We start from the raw sequence: 17,894 nt of genomic DNA, 5'->3' as shown, positions 1-17,894 counted from the left end.
ACAATTCGCCCTACTACCAACATCCCCCACAAGAGTGGTACATATATTATAACTGATTAGATTACATTGAGACATCCTTACCATTCTAAGTCCATGACTCACATTAGAGGTCACTCTTGGTATTGTACGTTCTTTGGGTTTGAACAAATGTATAATGACATGTATCCATAATTATAGTATCATACAGAGTATTCTCATTGCCCCCCAAATCCTCTGTGAGTTTCCTATTGATCTCTCCCTCTTTCTATACCCTGATAATCATTCTCTCTGTGAACAAAAAGTTTTATTTTTTTTCTTCTTAATCTGTATCCTTTTCTTTTCTTGTGTTATTACAGTAGCTAGGAACATAAATTAGTTTTAAGATCTACAAAATGTTAGATAATAGGTATCAAAGTGAATTTATTTTCTTCATAGTATTTGCTTTGCTATTTTTTAAAATAAATGGTATAATCATTGTTTTAGTAGTCTAGGATTTTGTAAATAAATTCACATTATACTTATTTATTCATATATAATATAAATGTCAATTGCATCCTCTTGAAAGCTTTACTTTCTTTCAGTTTATCTTGGCATTACAACTTTTTCATTCACTAATCCTTTAGCCATCTTTGTCATCGCTGTCTAAAGTTTGCTTGTTTGTACTGTAATTACCAAAACTGTACAAATATGTAAATGTGACATTCTAGACTCTGATATTATGGCTTTATGCAAATATAGGATAATTGATTTTTAAATGGTATATCGCATATTGCTGCTTTGAAGTACATATTCTTTCCCAAGTCAAAATTGTTCGTCTAGAGGTTGTTGTCTAATTGTGATTGGAAATATATTTCCCCAAATGTATTACTTTGCATTTTTCCACTCTGAAACTTATTTAGGTCGTTTATACCTCTTTGTAGGTATTTTGAGTGCTTTTCCTCCTTCACTATCTAGAACTATGATTCTCAGCCTTGACTTTATATTGGGATCACCTTGGAATATTTAAAAACTATGCCTGTGTTCCATCTCCCAAAATTCTGATCTAGTTCTTTTGAAGTATGATGTGGGTACTGGAATTTTATAAGTCTCTCAAATGATTCTAATGTGCAGTCAGTGTTGAGAACAATTGCTCTTGGTGTCTTTCTTCTCAGTGTGTGGTCTGGGGGTAAAGCCTTTGCATCACCGAGGAGCATGTTAGAAATGCAGAATCCTGGGTCCCACCCCAGACCCAATGAGTCAGAACCTGCAAATTAACAAGATGGCTTTGATCTGGAAGATCTTAGTGTTTTCTCCAATCTTATAGGTCTTACTGTAAATTTGCCCTTCAAAAATCGCTTATAAAAAAGATAAATAAGAAAGCTCCCAAATCTGTCTTCAAGAGATCTGATTGTTAACATTTCCCATTTAGAGAATAGCTATTTTCTTTCCTATCTTTTGTTTGCTATCTTTAAACTATATCTCTAGTCATAAAAATGTTTCATGATCCAAATATAATTGCTTTAACATAGGCTTTCCTGTGGAACTATGTAAATAGCTTCATTAAGTTTTAAATAAAACATTTCCAGGCTCTCCATTTCTGCATAAACATATCTTCTTTTAAATATGATTATCTGGAGAAAAAATGAATTAGATAAATTAGAAAATACAAGTTGACTATCCCTTATCTGAAATGCTTGCATCTTTTTTGATTTTTTTGGATTTGGGAATATTTGAATTATGCCTACTGGTTGAGCATTCCTAATCCAAAGATCTGAAATCTGAAGTGCTCCAGCAAGCACCTCTTTTGAGCTTCACATCAGTGCTCAAAAAGCTTTGGATTTTGGAACATTTCAGATTTTGGATTTTAGAATTGGGGATACTCAACTTCTACTAAGTGAGTCAGGTAAAAAAGTGTCATATATATTCTAACATGAAATACTACTCAGCCATAAAAAGGAAAAAACCATAATGCCCTTTGCAGCAACATGGATGGAGCTGGAGGCCATTATTCTAAGCAAAATAATTCAGGAATGAAAAACCAAATATCATATGCTCTTGCTTATAAGTGGGAGCTAATCTATGAGGATGGAAAGGCACAAGAATGCTATAATAGACTTTGGGAAGTCTGGGGGGAGGGTTGGGAGGAGAGTGAGGGATAAAAGATTACATATTGGGTACAGTGTTCACTTCTTGGGTGACAGGTGCACTAAAATCCCAGAATTCACCACTCAAGAACTTCTCCATATAACCAAAATCCACTGCACCCCAAAAATGATTGAAATAAAAATTTTAAAAAAGAAGAAAAAGAAAAACAAACAAAAAACTTGTTTAGGAGCTATGCTAATATGAAGAGTGAAGAATCAGATCTTAGCTGTTACTTATGAAAAAAATCCTACCAAGGAGAATTTAATGTCTTTAAGAATCTGGTGCAGGAAAAACGGTGGTGAGAAGCTCAGCCAAAAACCTAGGAAAGGCTAATGTGATCACATCAAATATATATTTTTCTTTAAAGGAATAAAATACCGATAATTCTTTGGTTGAAAAAAAAGAAATGTCATATATATTCTAAAATACGAGGTTTTGAGCCTAATATACACTATAAAAATAGCCATTTGGTGAGATGTGAAAATCTAAATTTCTTAAGTTTCTTTGTTTTAAATATGCTACTTCTCATTAAGTTATAAAGTAAATTTTATTTCTATGGGATTACCATGTTTGACTTCGTTTTGTGTTTTACTTTTATAAAATCAAATCAACATATATTTGAGCAAATACTGTGTGTGTCTGTGTTCCTGCAATTTCATATTTAGCCCATCAATAGTTCTTAATTCTGAAATCCCTAGAAGCATTTTATTGTCCTTTAAGGTCCAACAAGGGAGATTTTTAAAATGGTTGGCTTGAAAGAGGTCAAGGGGCTATAATATTTCATCTTCAAAAGAAGTAATTATTCAAAGCAATACTTCTTTCCCTCTTTTCAAGTCACAGTCCATGTGGAAGGGCTGTACTCATATACACCAATTATAAAAAATATAACCACTGAGGTGCAATCAAAAGACATTTCCAGGTTTGTTCCAATATCCTCATTCAATGTGCTTCTCGAATTACAGATGGGACTCAGAGAAAGAGCATCTAGGGCTGGATGGTCATCTTTTCTAAGACATGCAGAGTTTCAGACGCTATAAATTTTAATTCTGTCTGAAGGCAAAAGAGTGTTTATATATAAAAAAGAAAAAAAAAACCTGAAAGAATAGTTCAAGCTCATAGACATTAGAAAAGGATATTAAATATTCCAGAGAAAATGATCAATAATGAGGCAGTTAAAGACTCTGAAGAAAACCCTGCCTCTGAAGCCTTAGGGAAGAAATTGAAACCACATCTGAAACCCACAGCAAAAAAAAAAAAAAAAGCTAGTTGGGAAAAGCACCTGGCCCCAACAACACTATGACTGAGCTCATAAAAGCAGCGGGCAATTATGTAGCTAGTACCCTGTAAAATTTGTCAGTGCACATGGAAAAACAGGGGAATAGCCAGAAGCCTGGTACAAATCAAATGGCATAAAGACTGCTAAATAAGGGAGAACCGAGAGCAAGAAGGGGCACAGATCAGGCTGGGGAAAGCTCTCTCATTTCCCATCAATTCAGCCACATGCCTCACATGCTTCAATAAACTATTTTAAGCACAAGATGTCTCAGGAGGCAAAAGGAGAAGTAGGGGGACATTTTCAGAAAGAAAGCCAAACTATCTAGTTAACCGCAGTAATGGACGTGGAGCCATGGCAGTGTCTTGCTTATGGTTACATGATTGGAATTGAAGCCTTCCATTGAGAGGACAATTTTGCAATTAAGAAGAAATGGTCCTGGAACTAACTACACCATTTAGCCCACTCTTCCTTCTCTCACAGTGGAGTCAGCACAGAAGCTGTGGGTTATTAGATGTACAGTGTGGATTAGGATGCTGACTTCATGTAGATGATAATGATCATTACTCCAAATGGGAAACCTTCCCAGTGCCATTAGAAACAACATGGTGGGGTGGGAGGAGGCAGAGAAAGTAACCAGAAAAAGGAAACTTGGAGCTAGAACTCTGCAAGAAACAAATACATTTAACTGATTCAACAAACATTTCCTAATAACCTACCATGTGAAAAACATGATAAAAATTAGGATTATAAAGTTGAATGACACATTTGCTTTTGTTCCTTATCATAAAAGAAAGAGAATTGGGGATGTTTAGTGTCTAACTTCGACTTGAAATGTCATGAATGGAAATGGTTGTCTGGAACCTTGATGCTCTAAATGTGGTCTGTGGACCAGCAGCATGGGAATCACCTAGAAGCTTGCTGGAAAAGCAGAATCCCGGGCTGCACAGCCACTGAATCAGAATCTGGATTTGAACATTGAAGTTTGAGTACTGGTCTGGAGTGTTAGGTTGAGGCAAGTAGTTTGAGGCTCACAAAGAAGATGCCTTGGTTGATGAGGGATATTTGCTGTAGAGAGAGGGAGAAATTGCAACACATTTGCCTGTGTAAATGAGCACACAAAAGTGCCTGGGGAACATATTGGCCTGTTTCTTCTACCTGGGTGGCCTTATTCTGACCCTGCCTCGCTGGCTCCAGTTGAGATTAGCACAGAGGTGGGCAGCTAATCCAGGCTGGCGACTCCTGATGAGGACCACTCAACAGTGACAATGGTAATTAGCTGGGAATTTAAGTCAGCAATAGTGAGTGACAGTTAAGCAGTTGTAACTATTAGTGGTGGAGCATTAGGACAGGGATCCGTGAATCCTGCTCCAGTCTCGGCAAGGCCAGGCTTTCTCTGGCTTCTTTGTCTCTGGGAGGCCTTGTTATTCTGTGCTTCCGGGCTCCCTTTGAGGACGGGCTGCTTGATTCTGGTCACTGTTGTCCACATCTCCACATGACTCCTCCTTGGCCTTCCTGCTTCTGCTTTTGTCCCCAGATAACAGAAAGAGCGATTCTTTTAAAATATGAGTCAGATCATGTCCCTTACCTGCTAAAACCTTCCAATGGCATTCTATCCTACACAGAATTTAAAAGGGAAGAATAAAGATCTCCGACTTCATCTCATAGTTTCCCACTTGTTGACATTATGCCTTGCTGTTCTTAACTAAGTTCCTTTGTATCTGCTGTTTCCCCTGCCTGAAACTCTCTTCCCCAAGACATTCCTGCCTCTCTCCTTTCTCCTTCAGGTCTTTCCACTGATATTGTCACCCTCCTCAGGCCTTCTCTCACCTTCTAAAACTTGCAATTCCAACTTACTTCATAACCCCCTGTCCTTCATTTCCCTTCTTGTCTGACACCAGCACTTGCTTTTCTTCCCCATTTGACACTGTTTTAAAATTATTTTATTTTTTAGATTTTCTGCCTCTTACGCAAGAATGTAAACTCTAGGAGGGCAAGAGGTTTTGTCTGCTTTGTTAACAGTTATATCTTAGTACCTAGAGCAGAGCCTGGCATTCACAGAGTAGATGCAGGATAAGTATTTATCCAGTAAATGAATGAATGCCTGCGATCAAACAAATGGAGGCAGAATAATTCAATTAGTCATATTGATATTTTAAAAATGTAAGTGTGATCATGCACTCTTTGGTGACTTGCCATTGTACTCAGGGTAGAATAACCAATTCTCATCCCATGCCTAAAACATGAATAGCTCTGTGTTCATTCTTCCTAACACTGGGCTCTCCTACTACTTGGGGGTTCCTTTCCTTACTCTTTGCCTCTTGATGTCTGTTTGCTTCACTTTCTCAGAGTGGTCTTCCCTGATTACCTCCCATTTGAATTATGTTCTTGTATTCACACTTTTCCAGTTCCTCTAGATTTTCTGTTCTATCATTTCACATGAGTTATGAGTGTGTGTGTGTGTATGTATATGTGTGTGTGTGTGTATATATATATATGTATGTATGTATGATTATTTGTTTAATGCTTGCCTTCCCTCTCAGATTTTATAGTCTAGGTCTTGTTCCTGCTCTGCTTACCACTCTACTTTCAGTGCTGAAAACAGTGCCTGGAACAATTGATTAAGTCATTGGCTGAAATCAATACATTTCTTGTTGAGCATTTAAGTCATTTTTAAATTCCCTTTGTAGAAGAAAATGGCCATCCCCCTGAAAACACTGATGGGCCTCTATCAGCTGTGAAGATTATAAATTATTTTTGCCCGAGGATGTTCATCAATAAGCAAATTGACATCTTTTGCTTATGACGTTACTTCTGGTTTTTAACAAAATGATCTGTTTTGTGATCCATGATTGGATGTGTTAGCACCCCAGCCCGTATATACTTGTTAGCCACAGCAGAGGCACTGTTTTCTCTCTTAGTGTAGTAGTGGAAATAGCAATGAGTAGAGGACCTGGCTTTTAGTCCTGATTCATAGAAAAGATAATTCAGCTGCTTAAAAAATCATTTCCCTTCCTTATGATTCTTGCTGTATGATAATTTCAACTGGGTAATGAGGAACTATATCTCTGAAGAATCCCATTCTCTCCTTGGACATCTGTTATAAACATATCCGACTGTAAGTTCCCACCCATTGATTTTCTTTCTACCTCTTGACGCTGCAGAAAAAAAAAAATCCAATTCTGTTCTTCAAAGAGGTTTGCATATTTCTCTGAGTCTTGTCTTGTAAGCATTTCTTGTTTCTTCAACTGTCTTCCTGAGGGTTTTAGATTCCTTACTATTTCAATAATTCTCTGAAGGCACATTGAATGACCATTAAGCCTCTCAAAGGTAGTATCTACTACTTTACATAATAGCCTGACTATTATTTCACCAATAGGGAGCAGTAGTCTCACCTATTATATTACACATTGTACTTTTAATACAGCTTAAGATCACACTACCTTTTTTGGATGTTGCATAATGTTGTCAAGGCTGCTGTTAGCTCCAATCCTAAAATCTTCTCTTGTATATCCCCTTACTCTGTAGTTATTGTAGTAGTTCTCAACCAGAGACATTTTTGTACCCCCTTCCCCCCACCAGGGACACTTGGCAATGTCTGGAGACATTTTTGGTTGTCAAATTAATATGGCAGAGGGAGTGACACTGGCATCCAGTGGGTAGAGGCCAACGATGCTTCTGAACGTCCTACAATCCACTAGACTGCCCCCACAACAAAGAATTATCTGGTCCCAAATGTCAGTGGTACTGAAGTTGAAAAAACCCTGAGTTTATGTGTTAGTTTCAAATATGGACACTTACCTTTATAGATTAAAATTCACTTTAGGTTTGGTCATTTTTCATATGTCAAGATTCTGCCTCTGTTCTCAAAACAGAGCCTGGCATATAGTAAGTATTACGTAACTGCTAGCTGTATTATTACTATTACGACCATAGTAAAAATGAAGAACAGATATTGAGGGACAACATCAGAAGCATACGTAAAAATGATAACGGTTTTCAGTGAATTAGCAACAAACTAGGTTTAGAATAGAACTGTCAGCATAGTTGTGATGTTTTGATATTTTTAAGCATAGATGAACAGTAGCTAAAGACTTTATTAAATTCTCATGCAACTAAATATTAAGATACGTGACTATGTATGTGTGTGTGTCTGTATATTTTAGTATTTTTTAAAATAAAGGGCCAAATTTTCTTATTTAACCAGACACATTCAATTGTACATGTTTAGGAAAATGTGCTTTCCAAATTCTGTAAAAATTTTTTATAATTCAAGTTCAAGAGAAAATTTGGAGGTATGTACACTTTTGGGTCAAGTATGTCAACTTTCCACTGCAAAAGAAGTTCAGTGATCCACCCACTCAAAAATCTTGCTTTTACTTAGCCAAAACAGTAGCTGACGAATTAGTACAGTGGTTTTAAGATTGTCCTCGCAGCCCTTGGGGTCCATGAAAATAATTGGATGCTTGTGGAACATCTCTCTGTGGTTCTTTCTATGCCATCACAGGTAAAGAGGTGAGACTGGCCAGAGATACCAGACCATGTGTTAATGTGCCCTTGGCTTGGTGGGCTTTTCCGTGGCTCACTGTTGCCTGGGTACTTTCAAAGCTTCACAAGCTGAAGGGTAGCATTCACAGCCATACCCAGCAGTTTCTATCTAGTTTTATACATTATCAGCAGTATGTTCTTAATTGTTTCATGCTGATCTTAAGCCAAGGAAAATGGGACTCATTCGAAAATCTCCATAGAAACCTGGAGTACTGGGACTTTCTGTGACTGGCTACAGGAAGACGGAGCAAGGTCTGTGAACATTGATGAATATGTGTCCAACACCCTTGGAAGGAACTGGGGCATGGCAAGTGTAACAGGGGTTTACACTGAACACTGCTGTTTGCAGGTGTTCGATCACATTTGCCGAATGAATGAAAATATGTATTTTGTTATTGCCTTCTGGTCCTGCCAAACAGTAGTGGGTCATATGTAAACACCATGAAGGCAGAGACAAAGACTTAATCATGTTTTATTTATCTCAGTATCACCAATATCTTGCATTACACATACATGGTGTTTAATAAATATTTCATAAATGACTGGCTTAATGAATAAATAAATAGTAGTGGAAATTTCCTAACAGGTGGTAGTCATCTGAGGAAAATATTTGGGGATATGTAATACTGTGCTGTGGCTCCAACCCTGTAAAGTGGTAGGAGAATGAACATTGAAGAATTCCTGACTGCCTTTGAGAAGTATGAAATCTATTTAGGAAGTTAGCATAGATACACTGGGACACCTGGACAACAAGATGCAACAAGTTGCAAGGTTGGGGGCAACCAGCGTGTACACTTTAAAAGCATTAAGAAAATAGTTCTTTAAAAGGTGAACTACCTTGTATTCACTTGGAACAAGATTGAAACACTGCATATTCCTGAGCTGTTATTAAGCAAATCTCAAAGTGTTTTCTTTTCAGAAATTATTTACTAAAATCTACAAGTGCATAGAGTTAAAATTATTGCAATGCAAGAAGTACATCAATGAATCAACTTATCAGTCAGTAAACTAAGAAATAAGAAAAGCAGAAAAAAGTGTGTTTTTTACCTTTCACTCTGTGTATTTCTGAAAATAAACCGCAAGACCAGTTGCCTTTGGGTAATTCTCCATTCTTCACAAATGCAGAGAGCTCTTGTTGAGTGAGAAAGCTGGTCAGATTGTATCCCTGCCGTTGGCATCTGTGATGGTGCTGGCCTTATGGTCCCTCTGAGAACACTGGGGACTCCTGTGCTGTCCTTGCAGTATCAACCATCAGAGGAGACATTCTGTTGGAGAATCTACCACATACGTATGTGTAACAATTGAGTTATGTTGCTGTATTTGGAAGAAGTCTCAGTGGTTGAGTTTTCTGATGGTGTGGTGAGAGGTATGTATAGTTGTGGAGGTTTCTGGCCTTTTTACAAAAGAAATCCTTCTTTTAGGTTCACATGAGGTATGAACTGAGAGTCAAAGGAAGGTTAGGCTTAAGACATAATTTAACTAATGGTGAAATATGTGATTGGTATTCCATTCTGACTACTTAATTAGGTTGACACGAGGACAAAAATCTGTCAAGATATCTATGGCTTAAAATACCTTTTATTGGCCGGGCGTGGTGGCTCACGCCTATATTCCCAGAAATTTGGGAGACTGAGGTGGGCAGATCACCTGAGGTCAGGAGTTCGAGGCCAGCCTGCTCAACACGGTGAAACCCCGTCTCTACTAAAAATACAAAACATTAGCCAGGTGTGGTGGCACATGCCTGTAATCCCAGCTACTCGGGAGGCTGAGGCAGGAGAATCGCTTGAACCCAGGAGGTGGAGGTTGCAGTGAGCCGGGATGGTGCCACTGCACTCCAGCCTGGGAGACAATAGTGAAACTCCGTCTCAAAAAAAAAAAAAAAAAAAAAAAAAATTATTACAATTTATAATGAACTTAATTATGGTCACAGTAAAAACTTATAAATTCTAGAAAAGTGTAAGGAAGAAAATAACAGTCTCAAATTCTAACTCTAAGGGAACACTACTTCTTAGCCTATTTCCTTTCCAGAACATTTCATGAACATCCGGACATGGTAGATGTGACACACTTTTAAACATTTGGTTCTGATTTATGTATGTTGCTTTTATTGTACCCTGATTCTTTCACTTCACTTTATATCCTGATATTTTTATAAATTATCTTTTTTCAAAAACATGATTTTTATTAATACATTATTACATTCTTTGGTTGTATATTTTAAATCTATTCTCTAATCATTAAATATTTCACAAGCTTCATATATATATACATAGTGACTAATATCATGGTTAATAAACATTGGTCCTTCTGCTTTTCCTCTGATGGCTAAATTGCTTTCCAGATAAGTTACTTTTAAAGTAGTAGTTTGGAGAAGCAGTAATATCAGAGTACTTTAATCACCACTGAATATGATGCTTTCTGAAACTTTGATTTATTGGCAGACCCAAAGAATCATCTTATTCTCATAATTTGCACTTTTAAGATTACTATGAGGTTGTGCTTCGTCTTTGCTTATTATTCAGTTGATTTTCCTCTTCTGTGAGTTATTTGTCCTTTTCCTTGGTCTACTTATGTACTATGATAGCAATGTTTTTCCTATGGATGAAATTGAGTTCTTTATACACTAACTCTTTGTCATATTTTTGGCAAATATTTCCTCCAATTTTTTTCTTAGAATTTTGTTTATTGAGTTTTTGATACGCATGTTTAAAATGAGTAGGCAATCAAATCTATTATTCTTTTTCCTTTTGAAAATTCTCCCTATTTTTATGCCTGGAGAGTCTTTTCCCATCTAAAAGTAAGATAAATGATAACCTACATTTTCTTTTAGGGGTTTATAATTTTATTTTTTATATTTACTTTTTTCCCATTTATATGGCACAAGACAAGGTTCTAAACTGATTTTAAAATTAGTTTTTCCAGTCAGTAACTAAATAATTATATTCTTTCTCCTTTGATTTTTTGTTCTTTAAATTATTAATAATGTTAGATTCTAATTAGAGTCCAGTACTGGGCTTTGTGTTTCATTTTCTAATTTGTATGCTTTTTCTAATTTCAGTACAATACTGTCTCACGAATGACGATTTATATTTGTTTTTTCCTGAAATAGTCCTCTCTTAGTCTTTTTGAAGGTTTTCTTACAAATACTCAGCTCTTCTTTCTTCAGAAAAATTTTCCATAGCTTTAAAAATAGCAAAATGGAATTTTGATCAGAATTATGTGAAACTTAAAAATTACTTTAAGAAGCATTCACATTTTCTTTTCTTTTCTTTTTTTTTTTTAATGGTATAAGCCAGGATCCAAGCAAGATTTTTTTTTTTTTAATTATACTTTAAGTTCTAGGGTACATGTGCACAACGTGCAGGTTTGTTACATATGAGCCATGTTGGTGTGCTGCACCCATTAACTCGTCATTTACATTAGGTATATCTCCTGATGCTATCCCTCCCCTCTCCCCGCTCCCCACAATAGGCCCCGGTGTGTGATGTTCCCCTTCCTGTGTCCAAGTGATCTCATTGTTCAATTCCCACCTATGAGTGAGAACAAGAAGCATTCACATTTTCTCAATATTTATTCTTTCTATCCAGGTATGGCTCTTCACTTCCAGTCTTACTTATATATCTTTTGGCAAAATTTTGTAATTTCTTTTGTATAGATGCTAAACCTTGAAAATAGTGGATTTCCTAATTTTTTTTGTGTTCTTCATTAGTATTGTGAATAAAATAGCTATTCTACTATGTCTGCCGATTTGTATGCTAGTTTCCAGTAAAATTATTGATGTTGAGAATTTGGGGGTAAATCCAGCCATAATATATCTTTAAAGCAAGTATTTCAAAACCAAACTACCACCAGAAATGATATAGTTTGTTTCTTTTTGAAGAAAATAGAGTTAATTAGATTTATTGTTTTTAGCTGCTAGTGATTTGGCTGACCGATTTTGAATTTCTATCATATGCCAAGCTTTATGTTAGTTACTTAAAGGCATCCCTGGTAGCTACATAACACTCCTGAATAATAACATTTTAAGTGAAGAACACTTAGCCACCCAGTATCTGCACTATGCAGTATCTGCACTATGATAAAAGTTTTGGTAGGAAAGAATCAAGCGCACGAGGTGGTAGAATCTTAGTGTACAAAGCATTTTCCAATGACATAATATAGCATAAAAACACCTCTGGCAATATAGTGTGTGTTGCCCTATATAGACTCAGAAACAGCCTTACTGTGTTATGGACTATGAAATTCAGGGAGGCGCAACAAGCCATTCTAATTTTCCCCAGGACCAGCAGCTGACTGACGCATAATGGTCTTCTGTGTGTGCTAGGGATGTTGGCCTTGATCCTAAGGGTACCCAGGGAGGTTTGGTGGGAAGTCCTTGGGGCAAAGTTAGGGCTTTACATTTACGTAAACCTACCTTTTATTACTGGCTTACTTACTAGCTTGATGAACTTGGTTTAACCCAGTGTGTTTAGGTGGGCTAACTGAACCTAACCTAAGCTGCAAACTGAAGTTACCTTGAGAGAGTTAAAAAAAATACTGCTGTCTGAGTTCTACTCCCAGAGTTTCTGATTTAGTTCTGAGTTGAGACACAGACATTGGTATTTTTAAAAGCTCTCCATAGGGATTCTCTGGCAACTCTGAACCTATTTTCTCAACCAAATAAGGATAATACTGCATAACGGTACTGGTGGGAATTCGATGAGAAATTGAAAGTCACCTACTACTGCTTCCAAAAAATTAATAAACTATATATTATTACAATAAAAAGTAATGATGGCTTAGAATATGGCCCAAAGAATATATTAAGGTAGGAGACATCTTCAAAGTATGTAAGACCCTACTCACTACATCTAAACACAAATGAGATGCTATTACTTTTGAAGGACAGGAAGTGTCAAATAGGAATCTGGAATGTACACAGTTACTCCTGCTTTCTGAAATTCTACTCTATGCCTCATTTTCCTGATTATCTTAAAGTGCAGTTGCATCTCAGTGTCTCAAAATTTCACGTGTTATTTATTTTATTACTAAAAGAAGGCAAGGAGAAAATATATTTTGTTTTCAAAACATTTTATAATTGTTGAAAAAGTACTAAGTTCATTTGGGCAATTTATTTAATTGCAGTTTCAGCTGATTATGGCTGAAATAAAAGCTCAGACTCCTTAAATTCTAAGAAACTGTCCCAAGTTGACCCTGAGATTTTTGACTAACAGATGTAGCAAGTCTCCTTCTAAAACTCATCAACTTCACTCAGTATTAGGTGAAGGCAGCCTACTTAAACATTCTATAGAGGCATGACGTCAGCGGCTACTTGCCACAGTCCGAGTGACCCCCCAATATTTTGATCTGCCTGCCATTATGCTTATTTAAAAAAATCATTGTGCAATAATTCAAGTGCAATGACTTTCTACATATATATGTATGATAAAAGACATGCTGCAGCCATGTTTTCCCATATGGTGCTGGCAATTTGGATTTTAGTAGCAGTTTTTATAACTTGCAGCTTACCACTAAAATGTCAGAACCCGTGAGAATAAAACACCCTCTATTTTAGGTTTTAGATTCATTTGCTCTGATCTCTCAACCAGAAAAACTGACTTTAAAGCCTTTTTTATTCTGAATGAATTTAAGACAGTTTACTACTACCTTTTCAGTCTATTAAGGCTAAGAGTGTTCCAGTATCTCTTTTCTTTGTTCACTTACTGACATTCGCTGAACATGTGCCATAAGGGCCAACCTGTCACCACAGTTAACAAAGTGACCTTTACAGCAGTGGAAACCACTGTGAAAGAGAAACCACATTAAAAAAAAATCACATTTCTGGAAGCCCATGTGCTTAAGCTAAGCAAAGTCTCTCTTAATTTTTTAAACCAGTTTAAGAAATTCCAGTGAAAACAGTGCAGATTAACTTGTTTTGAGAAAATTAATAAATTTATCTTGGTGCTGGCTTTTAAATTAGAGCCACATTTTATAATCATTGGGTGTTTGTGAAATGCCTTAAAAACTTACTGGAGAAACTTAAGTGTTTTCACATGGCAATACGTAGTTTTTCAAAGATAACAACATCTTTCTTTTACATATTCCTCGTCTCGCAAGGAGTTTGGTCTCTTACTGTTATTTATGTCTCATTTTGACAGACAACTCATTATTTCAGGTAGGTTGTTATAGAGGTGTCTTCATATCAGAATTGATCAGGTTTGACTATTACTAGTCTGAGTAAAGAGGACTGCTTGCCTAAATATTAACTTTCTATAGCAATTTGTTATAATTAATTCAGTAGAAGGGGGGTTGTAGTTCTCAAATGATCATTACAGCTTCACATTTACTTACAAGAGTAAGTAACGACAGAAGAATTCAGGGACCAAACTGTAAGGTTCTTGGAAATCTTCATTGGTTTGGTTGGGATCATGGGCGCCACTTTAGATATCGTAGACTTAGAACTAGACTTAAGCTGGTAAGAGGACACTTGATCACCGCTTGTCTGAACCTGGGAAATTCAGTTTTGCTATGATGATCCTGACAGATCTCTTAAGTGTGATCAGAATGGGCAATTTGAGTTGACTGGTTATAGGTGGGCCTGTGAGACTCAGCGATATCTGAAGGAATCCTTCGTTTTTACTGCAGGCGCATAAAGCCTCCTGTCCTTAATTGTGGGTAATTTGCTCAAACTAGAATCATCTGTGGTAATTTAGATTTCACGGTGTGAATCTCATGATTAAGTCAGAGCTGGGCTAGGAAATAAGACAATCTTTGAGGTGCCAGGATATGTCAAATTTTAATGAAAAGCCAGCTACTAATGGATTAAAGGTTAATAATTTTCCAAGGAAATAAGATCTTTTATCTATTTTATTCATGGCATGCATGTGATAAAATTCCAACAATCCGCAATCTATTTTTTAGAGTTCAGAAAAACACAAGTGTATTAGTCCCTTCTCTCATTGCTATAAAGAACTACCTGAGACTGGGTAATTTACGAAGAAAAGAGGTTTAATTGACTCACAGTTCCACAAGCTGTACTGGAAGCATGGCTGGGAGGCCTCAGGAACTTATAATCATGGCGGAAGGTGAAGAAGAAAGCACGACATACCATGGCGGAGCGGGAGAGAGAGGGCGAAGGAGGAAGTGCCACACCCTTTTAAACAACCATGTCTTGTGAGAACTCATTATTACAAGAACTGCAAGGGGGAAATCCGCCCCCATGATCCAATGACCTCTCACGGGGTCCCTCCCCCAACATTGGGTATTACAATTCGACATGAGATTTGGGTGGGAACACAGAACCAAATAATATCAGCAAGTTATTGTGATTTATTCAGTCTCAATCACATAACTATGATCCAGTGAACTAAGGGTCCTGTTGATTTCCACTTCACGTCAGTGGTACAGGTTCTGACACTTGTGTCTGCATGTCTTTCTGGTGACATGAAGGTCTCTGTCTCCCTTTCTCCTCCTGATAATTACTGATCAATTCAAGAGTCTTAGAATACGCACTATACTCAAATTATGGAGTCAGGTTTCTTTTAATTATGGAATTGATTCTTCAGCGATATTTCCGTGCCAATCTCTTTAGAAGTCTTTTCTGACTCATGCTGCTTGGCAAAAGGTAGAAGAGAGAAAAAAGCCGTGCTCTGTGTTTTTCTTCCAGTGTGAATCACCATCAGTGTGTTCTTCCAATCAGAAGTAAGTAATTTCCACTTCTCTCCTTTTAATTTCCACATTATTTGTTCAAAGAAATCTCATTCCTGCCCACGTAAAATTGTCTTATCAATAAGTTTCTAACCGTGGTGTTTCATACAGTAGTTGCTACCAAGGTGGGACTATTGAGCAATTGAAAAATGACTAGTAGGAATTAAAATGTTCTAAAAATGTAAAAATATGCTTCTAAGACTTAGTATGAACAAGAACATGTAAAACTTCTCAATAACTTTATAATGACTACATGCTAAAATATATATAGGGTTAAATAAAATGTATTATTAAAATTAAATTAATTTGTTTTTCATTTTTAATGGGGAAACTAGAAAATCTAAAATTGCATATGTGACTCGCATTTGTGTCACAACTACATTGTTATATATATAATTATATTCTTATTTTTTTCCCCTAAGACGGACTCTCACTCTGTCCCCAGGCTGGAGTGCAGTGGCACGATCTCTGCTCACTGCAGCCTACACCTCCCAGGTTCAAACGATTCTCCTGCTTCAGCCTCCCAAGTAGCTGCAATTACAGGTGTCACCACACCCAGCTAATTTTTGTATTTTTAGTAGAGACGGGGTTTCACCATGTTGGCCAGGATGGTCTTGATCTCTTGACCTTGTGATCAAGACCATCCTGACCTCCCAAAGTGCTGGAATTACAGCTATGAGCCACCGCACCCAGCCTGTTACATATATAATTATATTTCTATTGAACAGTGCTGTTCTTCATAAGTTTTAATTGAAATTTTTTCTCTTAATGATCCAGAAAACTGTAGATACTCCAAAGATATTTGTTAGCTAAACCAAACTGGCGTAGAATTTTAAAAATTACGTTAATTATAATAAACATTAAAAATCAAATTTGACAAAATTGAAATTTTAAAGCCAGGGATGCAAAACAAGTTTTTTTTTTTTTTTTTTTTTTTTTTTTTTTGAGACAGAGTCTCGCTCTGTCACCCAGGCTGGAGTGCAGTGGCACGATCTCTGCTCACTGCAGCCTACACCTCCCAGGTTCAAGCGATTCTCCTGCTTCAGCCTCCCGAGTAGCTGGGACTACAGGCGCCCGCCACCACGCCCGGCTAGTTTTTTGTATTTTTAGTAGAGACGGGGTTTCACCGTGTTAGCCAGGATGATCTCGATCTCCTGACCTCGTGATCCACCCGCCTCGGCCTCCCAAAGTGCTGGGATTACAGGCCTGAGCCACCGCGCCCGGCCAAAACAAGTTTTTAATAATATAATTAGAGATGAAAATATCTTATTAATTAATTCATAAAACTAATAGTTATTGGGTGCCTACTATGTGCCAGGCATTAGGCACATTGAGTATATACAGTCGTAAACAAGATCCAGTTTCTGAATTCAGTGAGTTTGCTTTTGACCAGTGTTATAAACACTTCTAAAGGTGTAACTACGAGGTAAAGGAGGAGATAATAGTAAAAATATGAAGCCCAGAGTGGTAGTGGGAGATGATTTTGAGTAGGCAGTCAGCAAAATTACACCATTTTATAAGACAGATTTTCTCATTTCTGTCTGTTTTAAATTAATCCAATATTTTACATAAAAACATATGGGGTTAGAATATTCTCACTCAGCAATCCTTAGAAGTTTACAAATGATAAAGTAAGTAAGGTTTATTTACCCTCTGAAAAATTCTGTAGTTTGAAGCATGGCAGATTGGCTCACAAGAATAAAAGCAGCTGGATAAACATTCCTTCTGAAGTTCTTATTTTTTTTTGGTTCAATTAATAATTAAAACACTACCAAATACAAAACTTATATGGCACTTTTTCTTGACAGGCTGTTTGAGAATGTCATTCACTATTAATGGCAGGATGATGTGTTGGAAAAATTGTGGGTTTTTGAATCAGACAGTGGTTTGAGTTTTCTGGGACTTTCTTAGTTTCCTTGTTTGTAAAACTAGAAAAATATACACACATTTATGAGGATAAAATTTTATATGTCTCTCTCTATATATATTACACTTAACACGGTGTTGGGATATAGTAAGATATAGTAAGTAGTAAATCATTAACATTATTGTAACTTGGAAAATGGAATTATTTGAAATAAGATGTTAAATACATGAAATAAGAGTCTAGTACATAAAACAGTAAAAGATAACTTTGATCATGAAAAGGAATAAAGAAGTAGAAAAAGGAATGTACAGATGATTCTTGAGCTGAGGACCTAGGAGTGAGGAGAGAAGATGATTATTTTAATTAGGTTTTCCTAAATGAGTTGCATTTTTATTTTGTAGATAATTATTTTTTAAG

This window comes from Mandrillus leucophaeus, unplaced genomic scaffold (assembly GCF_000951045.1).
Source record: "Mandrillus leucophaeus isolate KB7577 unplaced genomic scaffold, Mleu.le_1.0 Scaffold167, whole genome shotgun sequence".
NCBI classification, from domain to species: Eukaryota; Metazoa; Chordata; class Mammalia; order Primates; family Cercopithecidae; genus Mandrillus; species Mandrillus leucophaeus.
The sequence above is the reverse complement of the archived record's forward strand: the minus strand, read 5'-3'. Positions refer to the sequence as shown.